This window comes from Podarcis liolepis, assembly GCF_965112155.1.
Source record: "Podarcis liolepis genome assembly, chromosome: W".
Classification (NCBI taxonomy): domain Eukaryota; kingdom Metazoa; phylum Chordata; class Lepidosauria; order Squamata; family Lacertidae; genus Podarcis; species Podarcis liolepis.
Window position 1 is genome coordinate 6,225,968 of NC_139568.1, and position 11,640 is coordinate 6,237,607.

Below are 11,640 nucleotides of genomic sequence, written 5' to 3' on the forward strand. Positions count from 1 at the left end.
GGAGCTGTCGCCATCCTCTGAGGATTCAAAACCCACTTCCCACCCGCTCCGATCCCTTCCCACGGGGTGGGCCTCCCAGTCTGATTCTTCTTCCTCTGAAGCCTCTCCTCCCTCCTCTTCGGAGGCAGAAAAACCCACAAAATCCTCTTCATCGTCTGTGGTTCTAAATTGCTCCTCCCAGAATCTCACTAGTGGTTTGGGTTTGTCCGGGAACAGGCGGTGGAATTCCTCCACAAGATACCCGTCATTGATTGCCTCCGCGGGAACCCACGTGTTTTCCGACCCGGGTTCTCCCTCCCAAGCTGCCAAGTACTCCACCTGGCGTCCTCGCCACCTTGAGTCCAGTATTTCCGTGGCCAGGTTGTGGTGTTCCCTCTCCTCTACCCGCGAGTGGGTGGTGACTTCTCCCTCTCACCCCGGGAATTCCCGCCCCTCCCTGTACGGTGAGAGTAGGGACCTATGGAACACCGGGCCTATCTTCATGCTGTCAGGCAACTTGAGCTTGAATGCCACGGGGTTCACCTGCTGTGTTACCGCAAAGGGTCCCAGCCGCCTTGGCTGCAACTTCTTGCACCCCCCTTAAACGGTAACCCTTGGGTTGACAACCATACCCGGTCTCCCACCCGTATGGTCTCCCCTTCCCTACGGTGCTTGTCTGCCTGCCTCTTGTAAATTTCCTTGGCCCGTTCCAAGTTCATCTTAAGTTGCTGGTGCAGGGCCTCCATTTCTTCCACAAACTGCTCTGCCGCAGGTACGCTCCACCCTTCCTCCCCACTCCCCGGTAAGGCCCTAGGGTGACACCCATAATTGGCCATGAACAGGCTCATTGCCGTGGACACATGTTCAGCGTTATTGTACGCAAATTCAGCCAGCGCTAGTTTCTCTACCCAATCGTTCTGCCTCTCGCTGACGTAGCAGCGTAGGTATTGCTGGAGTAACCCTCGAGGGAGCCCCATGCAGCCTGAAGATGTGATCCACAAACAACCTGGCTGTTTCCTCTGCCGTGACCGCATGTGAGCAAGCTATAAAATGGCACATTTTTGTCAGTAGATCGACCACTACCATGACTGCTGTCTTCCCCCTTGACTTGGGCAAATCTGTCATAAAATCGATGGATACCACCTCCCAGGGTCTTCCCGGCGTGGGTAAGGGTTCTAGTAACCCTTCGGGGGCAGCCCTCTCCCCCTTTGCCCTCTGGCAGCGGTCGCACCCCCGTACATACTCCCGTACATCTTCCCTTACCCTTGGCCACCAGAACTGCCGGGTGACAAGCAACATGGTTTTGTGTTGACCAAAGTGCCCCGCTGTTGGGCTGTCGTGGAGTTGTTTGAGTACCCTTCCCCTCAAGGTCTCCCCCGGTACGCACAGCCCCCCCTTGTAGTACAGTAGCCCTTCCTTTTCCTCAAACCCTCCATGGTTATCCCTTCCTTCCCGGATTTCCCGGATTTTAGTTTGAGCGAATTCGTCGTTTCTAGTAAGCCCGGCCAGTTCTCGTTTCCCAACCAACACTCCCCCACACACCCATCGGTTCTCGGGGAACACGTGTCTGACTTCCAGTGGTCCCTCTCCTTCCATGTACTCCAGCTTCCGGGAGAGAGCATCTGCTCTTACGTTTTCCTCTCCCGGTACGTACCGGATCTCGAAGGAAAACTTGGAGAACTCCTGTGCCCATCGAATCTGTCTCTGGTTGAGTACTCGCGCAGTCCACCAGTATTCCAAGTTCTTGTGATCTGTACACACCTGGATCTTGTGCTGCGCCCCTATTAGCAGATGTCTCCATCGTCGAAATGCTGCATAAATTGCTAGCAATTCGCGGTCCTACACCGTGTAGTTTTGCTCCGACTTGCTCAGCTTTCTCAAGAAAAAGGCGCACGGCCTCCAGCGCTGCTGGGCCCCTGGCTGCCACAGTACTGCTCCGATGGCTCGGTCTGACGTGTCGGTGTCCAGTCTCATTGGCTTCTGCAAATCCACGTGCAGGAGCTGCTCTTCCGATGCGAACGCCTTCTTCAGTCTTTCAAAGGATTGCTGGGCACTTTCTGTCCAGACGAATTTCTTTTTGCTACTGAGACAATCTGTGATGGGTGCTGTCAAGTGGGCAAAGTTCTTGATGAACTTCCTGTAGAATTTGCTGAACCCTAGGAACCTCTGCACGTCCTTCTGGGTTTTGGGAGCCTTCCACTCCAGCACCGCCTGCACCTTGCTTGGGTCCATCGCTAAGCCTTTGTCTGACAACTTGTACCCCAAAAACTCGACTTCTCTGGCGTGAAACTGACATTTCTCCAGCTTGACCCACAACTGGTGCTTCTGCAGTCTCTTCAGCACTTCCCTGACGTCTCTGACATGTTGCTTCTCATTGTCCGAATAGATTAAGACGTCGTCCAAGAAGGCTACGCAGTTCTTGTACAGCAGAAACCCCAACACGTGGTGCATGAAAGCTTGAAAACAGGCGGAGCCCGACTGTAATCCAAATGGCATAACTAAGTACTCAAAGGCCCCCAGGGGGGTGAACATTGTGGTCTTCCATTCGTCCCCCTCCCTCATCCTAATCAAATGGTATGCTCCCCTGAGGTCCAGCTTGGTAAAAAATTTCCCCTGCCTCACCCTTGTTAAAATGTTGTCAATCCTGGGCATTGGGAAGGTCACGGGTTCTGATACCAGGTTGACCCCCCGGTAGTCCACAACGAGCCTGGGTTGATTAGTGTCTTTTTTGTCCACAAAGAACACCGGACTGCCCCCCACCGCCTTTGATTCTCTTATGAAACCTCTTTTCAGGTTCTTGTCAATAAACTCCCGCAACTCCTTCATCTCCCTGTCCGACATGGCATACAGTTTACCCACCGGCAGCTGAGCCCCTGGGAGCAAGTTGATTTGGCAGTCAAAGGGTCTATGGGGGGGGTAGTCTATCCGCCTCCTTCTCGCTGAAGACCTCCTGCAGGTCAGCATATTGTGGTGGCACCTCCCCTTTCGGCTCCACAGCTATCCCAGCCACCCTGGCCACGGTCATCCTTGGGTTCCCCCCCCCCTAGACAGTGTTCCAAGCAGTAAGCTGACCCAAAGGTGACTGTCTGCTGATGCTATGCCACTACTGGATCATGTAGTGCCAGCCAGCTCATCCCTAATATTATTGGGGGTCCTGCCAGTGTGGCTACGTGAAAGGCAATGGTCTCCGTGTGCCTGGAGACCCTCATTCTCACTGGTGGGGTCTGATGCGTCACTTCCCCTCCCAGAAGCTCCCTGCCATCAATGGTGGTCACTTGCAAGGGAAAATCCAGGGGCCGCAGGTGGAGCTGGTGCTCTAGGGCGAAGTCCTTGCTGAAGAAATTGCAGGAACTGCCTGAATCCAGCAGCCCCTTCACCTTGACTGGGTGCCCATTCGGGAGTTCTAGCACCACTTCTATGGCTATAGCCGCCCTGGGAGGGGTCTGGCTGGGGCACTTCTATTGGTTGCTGGCCTGGCTGCTGTGCCCGCTGATCGGCAGCCAAGCGTTGGCGTTTCTCTGCTCCTGCCCCTTTCTCCCCTCCTCCTCACCGCCAGCAGCTCCCACCATCCCTTGCCAGGCCTTTCTTTGAGGGCAGACCTTGGCAAAATGTCCTGGCCGTTGGCAGAGGAAACACTTCTTGGTGGTTTTCCCATCCTTTCCCTCCCTCTTGCGACCTTCACTGGAGTTTGAAACTTCGCGCGCGCCACCTATTTCCATTGGCTCAGCCGGCGGGGAGGGCTGCCTCGGTATTTCAGGAATGCGGTAGGAATGTCTTACGCCAATCGCAAGCACAGCCTTGGTCAGCTGATCCATCAACTGCGGGCGTGGCGCACGGGAAAGCTCGTCCTTCACCGTTGGGGACAACCCCTCCTCAAACAACATTTGAATGGGTTCAGAGTCCAATTCCCACCCGAGTTGGTGGATTAACATTGCAAAGCGCGACCAGTAGTCTCTCACTGACTGGTTCCCCTGTTTGCATCCCAACAGTTCCCACCGAGTCACGCTTTGCTGCTCATCACTGGAATACATCGCATCCATCGCCTGGAAGAATTTCCTAAGGTCTTTCAATGCGGCATTTTGCGTTGCCATTAGGGGCCTGATCCATTCCCTGGCCCCATCCTGTAGATGCCCGACAATATGGGCCACCCTCTCCCCATCGTCAGCAAAGTCCTTCTGCTGCAGTTCCAAAGCGTACTCTATTTCCATTCGGAACGCGTTGTAGTCCTGGGGCTTCCCCCCCCCCATACTTGTGTACCAGTCCCGGTACCTTCCTTGCTACGGGGGTGGGTCTGACCTGTGCATCGTGAGCCCGCCTTTTGTCCAACTGCGCCGTCAGAAGAGCCACATGCTGTTCCAAATCTCGGTTCCTCTCCACCAGATTTTGCACTCCAGCTGCTCCCTCCGTGGCGCCGGCTTCTTCGGTTTGGCTCATTATGCTGCCTGCCTGTCGCTGCGCACAAGCAACGTCAGTGACTGACGGATTGCTGTAATAATAATAGGGGTTGCTCGTGCGTAAGTTGCCGCCACTCCTGGCTAGGTTGCCTGGTTAAACCTTTTCTGTCTGGACAGCCCTTCACTTCGTGGCTGTTTCAGTCGCTAGCAGAATCCGTCAGTGGGCGTTTCTTAAACCTTTTCCAGCATAAAAGCTGTTTGATGCCAAGTCTCCTCCTACTCTCCCTTCGCAGGGAGGGTGTGGGTAGCGGAGGACCCATGCTCTCCCCGCTGGTGTCCGGCGAGGAGTCCTGGAGCCCTCTGTGGTGTAGTGGTTAAGAGCGGTAGTCACGTAATCTGGGAAACCGGGTTCGCGTCTCCGCTCCTCCACATGCAGCTGCTGGGTGACCTTGGGCCAGTCACACTTCTGTGAAGTCTCTCAGCCCCACTCACCTCACAGAGTGTTTGTTGTGGGGGAGGAAGGGAAAGGAGAATGTTAGCCGCTTTGAGACTCCTTAAAGGGAGTGAAAGGCGGGATATCAAATCCAAACTCCTCTTCTTCTTCTTCTTCTCGCCGATTCCCCCATCTGCCCCCCTTTATCCCTGGTGTTACGCTGATTTCCTTCCCCAAGTGATGAGCTGCCTCTCTCCCTGCTGGGCCCTTCTCCAGCATCACTTTGGAGCCTTGCCTCCGCCTCTGGCTCCGATGTCAGTTCCCTGACACCACCCTTTGTGAAGAAGAATCTATGTATGGCTAGCTTTGTAATCTCCGCCTTTGAAGGGAGGTTTGCCAATGGTGCTTCCAAGATCCTGTATGATGGAATGTGAGCCCTAGGTAACTGAAGTATTTTACCTGTTCAAGGTTATGGCCATCCAGCACCCATTTAGACTGGGAGAATCTTCTTTCGAAGACTAAAATTTTAGATTTTTCATAATTAATGGATAAACCATTTCCAGAACAGTAATCAGAAAATTTCCTCAACAGATAATTCAAGCCCGGTCTGGAACGCGAGATGATGGCCGCGTCATCAGCATACAACAACAAAGGGGTCCTTCTCATTCCTATTTTTGCCCAGTTTTCAAGATGGCGTCGTCGTTAGTAGTAGCATCGACTTGAGCTCCCCATCAGTTGATGCTGTTTTTATTATTTTTATCAGTTTTTATTAGCTTTTAAAATTTTAAATAGTTCAGGTGGAATACCATCACTTCCACTGGCCTTGTTATTTGCAGTGCTTTCTAAGGCTCATTTGACTTCACTCTCCAGGATGTCTGGCTCAAGGTCAGCAACCACACTACCTGGGGTGTACGAGACCTCCATATCTTTCTGGTATAATTCCTCTGTGTATTCTTGCCACCTCTTCTTGATGTCTTCTGCTTCTGTTAGGTCCTTACCACTTTTGTCCTTTATTATGGTAATCTTTGTACGAAATGTTCCTTTCATATTTCCGATTTTCTTGAACGGATCTCTGGTTCTTCCCATTCTGTTGTTTTCCTCTATTTCTTTGCATTGCTCGTTTAAGAAGGCCTTCTTGTCTCTCCTTGCTATTCTTTGGAAATCTGCATTCAATTTCCTGTATCTTTCACTATCTCCCTCGCATTTTGCTTGCCTTCTCTCCCCCGCTATTTGTAAGGCCTCGTTGGACAGCCACTTTGCTTTCTTGCATTTCTTGTTCATTGGGATGGTTTTAGTTGCTGCCTTCTGTATAATGTTGCGAGCCTCCACCCATAGTTCTTCAGGCACTCTGTCCAGCAAATCTAAATCCTTAAACCTGTTCCTCACTTCCACTGTGTATTCATAAGGGATTTGGTTTAGATTGTATCTTACCGGCCCAGTGGTTTTTCCTACTTTCTTCAGTTTAGGCTTGAATTTTGCTATAAGAAGCTAATGATCTGAGCCACAGTCAGCTCCAGGTCTTGTTTTTGCTGACTGTATAGAGCTTCTCCATCTTTGGCTGCAGATATTATAATCAATCTGATTTCGATGCTGCCCATCTGGTGATGTCCATGTGTAGAGTCGTCTCTTGTGTTGTTGGAAAAGAGTGTTTGTGATGACCAGCTTGTTCTCTTGACAGAACTCTATTAGCCTTTGCCCTGCTTCGTTTTAATCTCCAAGGCCAAACTTGCCAGTTGTTCCTTTTATCTCTTGATTCCCTACTTTAGCATTCCAATCCCCTATAATGAGAAGAACATCCTTCTTTGGTGTCACTTCTATAAGGTCTTGTAAGTCTTCATAGAATTGGTCAATTTCAGTTTCTTCAGCACCAGTAGTTGGTGCATAAACTTGGATTGCTGTGATGTTAAAAGGTCTGCCTTGGATTCGTATCAAGATCATTCTATCATTTTTGAGATTGCATCCCAGTACAGCTTTCACCACTCTTTTGTTGACTATGAGGGCCACTCCATTTCTTTTACAGGTTTCTTGTCCACAGTAGTAGATATGATAGTCATCCGAACTGAATTCGCCCATTCCCGTCCATTTTAGTTCACTGATGCCCAGGATGTCAATATTTATTCTTGCCATCTCATTTTTGACCACATCCAACTTGTTGGATAAAAGCAGCAATGCAAAAGCCAGCTCCAGATGGCTGGAATGCAAAACAGGATGTTGTGGTTTGCAACTGTACTGTTGGCAAAAAGGAGGAGTCTATTCTCTGTACTGAGCACCGGATGTTAGCTCAGAGTGTCATCTGACCTGTGCTGGAAGTACAGGGGAGGAGCTGTGACTCTTCTGATGGAGTCTGAAGGGAGCAGTCACGTTTTCTATGTACTGCTGAATGACAGGAATAAAACATGTAAATAGGACTCCTGTCTGTCTCATTTCCCCTCCCTGGGAGGAATGCAGGGAGGGAGAGAAGCAGAGAGAAGCAGAGGGTGTGTTCTCCTCACATCTAATGAGGAGAATCGCCGGTTTACGACCTAGCCTGCCGGGAGTAGCAGACGGAAGGTAAACAAAGTATCTCACTCAATTGCCCGGGGGAGGCCAGTTTACCTCTGACTGTGAGCTGAGATACTGACACAACTTACCCAGGTTCATGGTTCTTACATTCCAGGTTCCTATGCAATATTTTTCTTTACAGCATTGGACTTTCCTTTCGCTTCCTTACCCCGACCTTATTCCAAATCCAACCATAACCGTAACCCTATTCCTAACCCAAACCCAAATTCAACCATAGCATTGAGGCCAAACCCTAATCCAACCCTAGTATTGACCACTAACCCTAACCCTGACCCTGACCCTATTCCTAACCCTAACCCTGTACCTAACTCAACCCCAACCCTAACCATGTTCTTAAGCCTAACCCAACACTAGCACTGATCCCTAACCCTATACCTAACCCAACCCTAACCCTAATTGTATTCTTAATCCGAACCCAACCCTAGCCCTGACCCCTAACCCTAACCCAACCCTAGAACTGACCCCTAACCATTTCCTAACCCCAACCCAACCCTAGCATTGACCCATAACCCTGATCCTGACCCTATACCTTATCCAACCCTAACCCAAACCGTGTTCTTAATATCAGCCCAACCCTAGCCCTGACCCGTAACCCTAACCCAACCCTAACACTGACCCTATTCCTAATCCTATTACTAACCAAACCCTAACCCCAATCCTATTCTTAATCTTAACCCAACCCTAGCATTCACCCCTAACCCTAACCCAACCATAACATTGACCCCTAACCATAAACCTATTCCTCACCGTAACCCAACCCTAGAATTGACCCATAACCCTAACGCTAAACCTAACCCAACCCTAACCAAAACCCTATTCTTTTTTTAAAATAATATTTATTAAAAGTTTAACAATTACAAAAAAGAAAGAGAAACAAAGAACAAAACAAAAAAAAGAACAAGAGCAATAAAAAGTTACAATACATCAAAAAAAGATAAAAAGCAGAATAAAAAAAGAATACAGCACAACAATAAAAAAGAAGAAACAAAAACATTTAAAAACACATCCAGTATTTCCATATCGTTGTCTTTCATTTACTTATTTCATCGACCTCCTCACACCTCCTTTTTTTGTATTCTAATTCAATTTAGCTATTTCAGCAAATCCTTTCCATCTTACTCAATTTTTGTTCTATAATTTACCTTAACCCATTCTGACCTTATATTTTACACTTTGGCCCATTAACAACCCAGTTTTACTTAATTCTTTATAACATTTCTGCTAAAACCATGTAACTTCATTCCAGCATCCTTCTAACATTCATTAATTTTGCAATGCTTTTGTAAATATATCTTAAATTTTTTCCAATCTTCTTCCACCGACTCTTCTCCCTGGTCTCGGATTCTGCCAGTCATTTCCGCCAGTTCCATGTAGTCCATCAGCTTCATCTGCCATTCTTCCCTGGTGGGTAGATCTTGTGTCTTCCACTGCTTTGCGATAAGTATTCTTGCTGCTGTTGTAGCATACATAAAAAAAAGTTCTATCCTTCTTTGGCACCAATTGGCCAACCAGGCCCAGGAGAAAGGCCTCTGGTTTCTTCAAGAAGGTATATTTGAATACCTTTTTCATTTCATTATAAATCATCTCCCTGAAGTTCTTAATCCTTGAGCATGTCCACCAAAGGTGGAAGAATGTACCTTCTGTCTCATTACATTTCCAGCATTTGTTGTTGTTTAGTCGTTTAGTCGTGTCCGACTCTTCGTGACCCCATGGACCAGAGCACGCCAGGCACTTCTGTCCTCCACTGCCTCCCGCAGTTTGATTAAACTCATGCTGGTAGCTTCAAGAACACCATCCAACCATCTCATTCTCTGTCGTCCCCTTCTCCTTGTGCCCTCCATCTTTCCCAACATCAGGGTCTTTTCCAGGGAGTCTTCTCTTCTCATGAGGTGGCCAAAGTATTGGAGCCTCAGCTTCACGATCTGTCCTTCCAGTGAGCGCTCAAGGCTGATTTCCGTCAGAATGGAGAGGTTTGATCTTCTTGCAGTCCATGGGACTCTCAAGAGTCTCCTCCAGCACCATAATTCAAAAGCATCAATTCTTCGGCGATCAGCCTTCTTTATGGTCCAGCTCTCACTTCCATACATCACTACTGGGAAAACCATGGCTTTTACTATACGGACCTTTGTTGGCAAGGTGATGTCTCTGCTTTTTAAGATGTTGTCTAGGTTTGCCATCGCCTTTCTCCCAAGGAGCAGGCGTCTTTTAATTTCGTGACTGCTGTCACCATCTGCACTGATCATGGAGCCCAAGAAAGTAAAATCTCTCACTGCCTCCATTTCTTCCCCTTCTATTTGCCAGGAGGTGATGGGCCCAGTGGCCATGATCTTCGTTTTTTTTGATGTTGAGCTTCAGACCATATTTTGAGCTCTCCTCTTTCACCCTCATTAAAAGGTTCTTTAATTCCTCTTCACTTTCTGCCATCAAGGTTGTGTCATCTGCATATCTGAGGTTGTTGATATTTCTTCCGGCAATCTTAATTCCGGCTTGGGATTCATCCAGCCCAGCCTTTCACATGATGAATTCTGCATATAAGTTAAATAAGCAGGGAGACAATATACAGCCTTGCCGTACTCCTTTCCCAATTTGGAACCAATCAGTTGTTCCATATCCAGTTCTAACTGTAGCTTCTTGTCCCACATAGAGATTTCTCAGGAGACAGATGAGGTGATCAGGCACTCCCATTTCTTTAAGAACTTGCCATAGTTTGCTGTGGTCAACACAGTCAAAGGCTTTTGCATAGTCAATGAAGCAGAAGTAGATGTCTTTCTGGAACTCTCTAGCTTTCTCCATAATCCAGCGCATGTTTGCAATTTGGTCTCTGGTTCCTCTGCCTCTTCTAAATCCAGCTTGCACTTCTGGGAGTTCTCGGTCCACATACTGCTTGAGCCTTCCTTGTAGAATTTTAAGCATAACCTTGCTAGCATGTGAAATGAGTGAAATTGTGCGGTAGTTGGAGCATTCTTTGGCACTGCCTTTCTTTGGGATTGGGATGTAGACTGATCTTCTCCAATCCTCTGGCCACTGCTGAGTTTTCCAAACTTGCTGGCATATTGAGTGTAGCACCTTAACAGCATCATCTTTTAAAATTTTAAGCAGTTCAGCTGGAATACCATCACTTCCACTGGCCTTGTTATTTGCAGTGCTTTCTAAGGCCCATTTAACTTCACTCTCCAGGATGTCTGGCTCAAGGTCAGCAACCACACTACCTGGGGTGTACGAGACATCCATATCTTTCTGGTATAATTCCTCTGTGTATTCTTGCCACCTCTTCTTGGTGTCTTCTGCTTCAGTTGGGTCTTTACCACTTTTGTCCTTTATTATGGTAATCTTTGTACGAAATGTTCCTTTCATATTTCCGATTTTCTTGAACAGATCTCTGGTTCTTCCCATTCTGTTGCTTTCCTCTATTTCTTTGCATTGCTCGTTTAAGAAGGCCTTCTTGTCTCTCCTTGCTATTCTTTGGAAATCTGCATTCAATTTCCTGTATCTTTCACTATCTCCCTCGCATTTTGCTTGCCTTCTCTCCCCCGCTATTTGTAAGGCCTCGTTGGACAGCCACTTTGCTTTCTTGCATTTCTTTTTCATTGGGATGGTTTTAGTTGCTGCCTCCTGTATAATGTTGCAAGCCTCCACCCATAGTTCTTCAGGCACTCTGTCCAGCAAATCTAAATCCTTAAACCTGTTCCTCACTTCCACTGTGTATTCATAAGGGATTTGGTTTAGATTGTATCTTACCTGTCCAGTGGTTTTTCCTACTTTCTTCAGTTTAAGCTTGAATTTTGCTATAAGAAGCTGATGATCTGAGCCACAGTCAGCTCCAGGTCTTGTTTTTGCTGACTGTATAGAGCTTCTCCATCTTTGGCTGCAGAGAATATAATCAATCTGATTTCGATGTTGCCCATCTGGAGATGTCCATGTGTAGAGTCGTCTCTTGTGTTGTTGGAAAAGCGTGTTTGTGATGACCAGCTTGTTCTCTTGACAGAACTCTATTAGCCTTTGCCCTGCTTCGTTTTGATCTCCAAGGCCAAACTTGCCAGTTGTTCCTTTTATCTCTTGATTCCCTACTTTAGCATTCCAATCCCCTATAATGAGCAGAACATCCTTCTTTGGTGTCACTTCTATAAGGTCTTGTAAGTCTTCATAGACTTGGTCAATTTCAGTTTCTTCAGCACCAGTAGTTGGTGCATAAACTTGGATTACTGTGATGTTAAAAGGTCTGCCTTGGATTCGTATCGAGATCATTCTATCATTTTTGAGACTGCATCCCAG

General features: G+C 47.9%; 1 long non-coding RNA gene across 1 annotated transcript in view; it reads right to left on the reverse strand.

Annotated features, from left to right (window-relative positions):
• The window catches only part of LOC310697728, a 984,178-nt gene extending 976,750 nt beyond the window's left edge, over nucleotides 1–7,428 (reverse strand). Inside the window, exon 1 of the long non-coding RNA XR_014521169.1 lies at nucleotides 7,216–7,428. This is a non-coding gene — a long non-coding RNA (uncharacterized lncRNA). The remainder of the gene's footprint in view (nucleotides 1–7,215) is intronic.
• Between the last annotated feature and the right edge of the window lie 4,212 nt (nucleotides 7,429–11,640).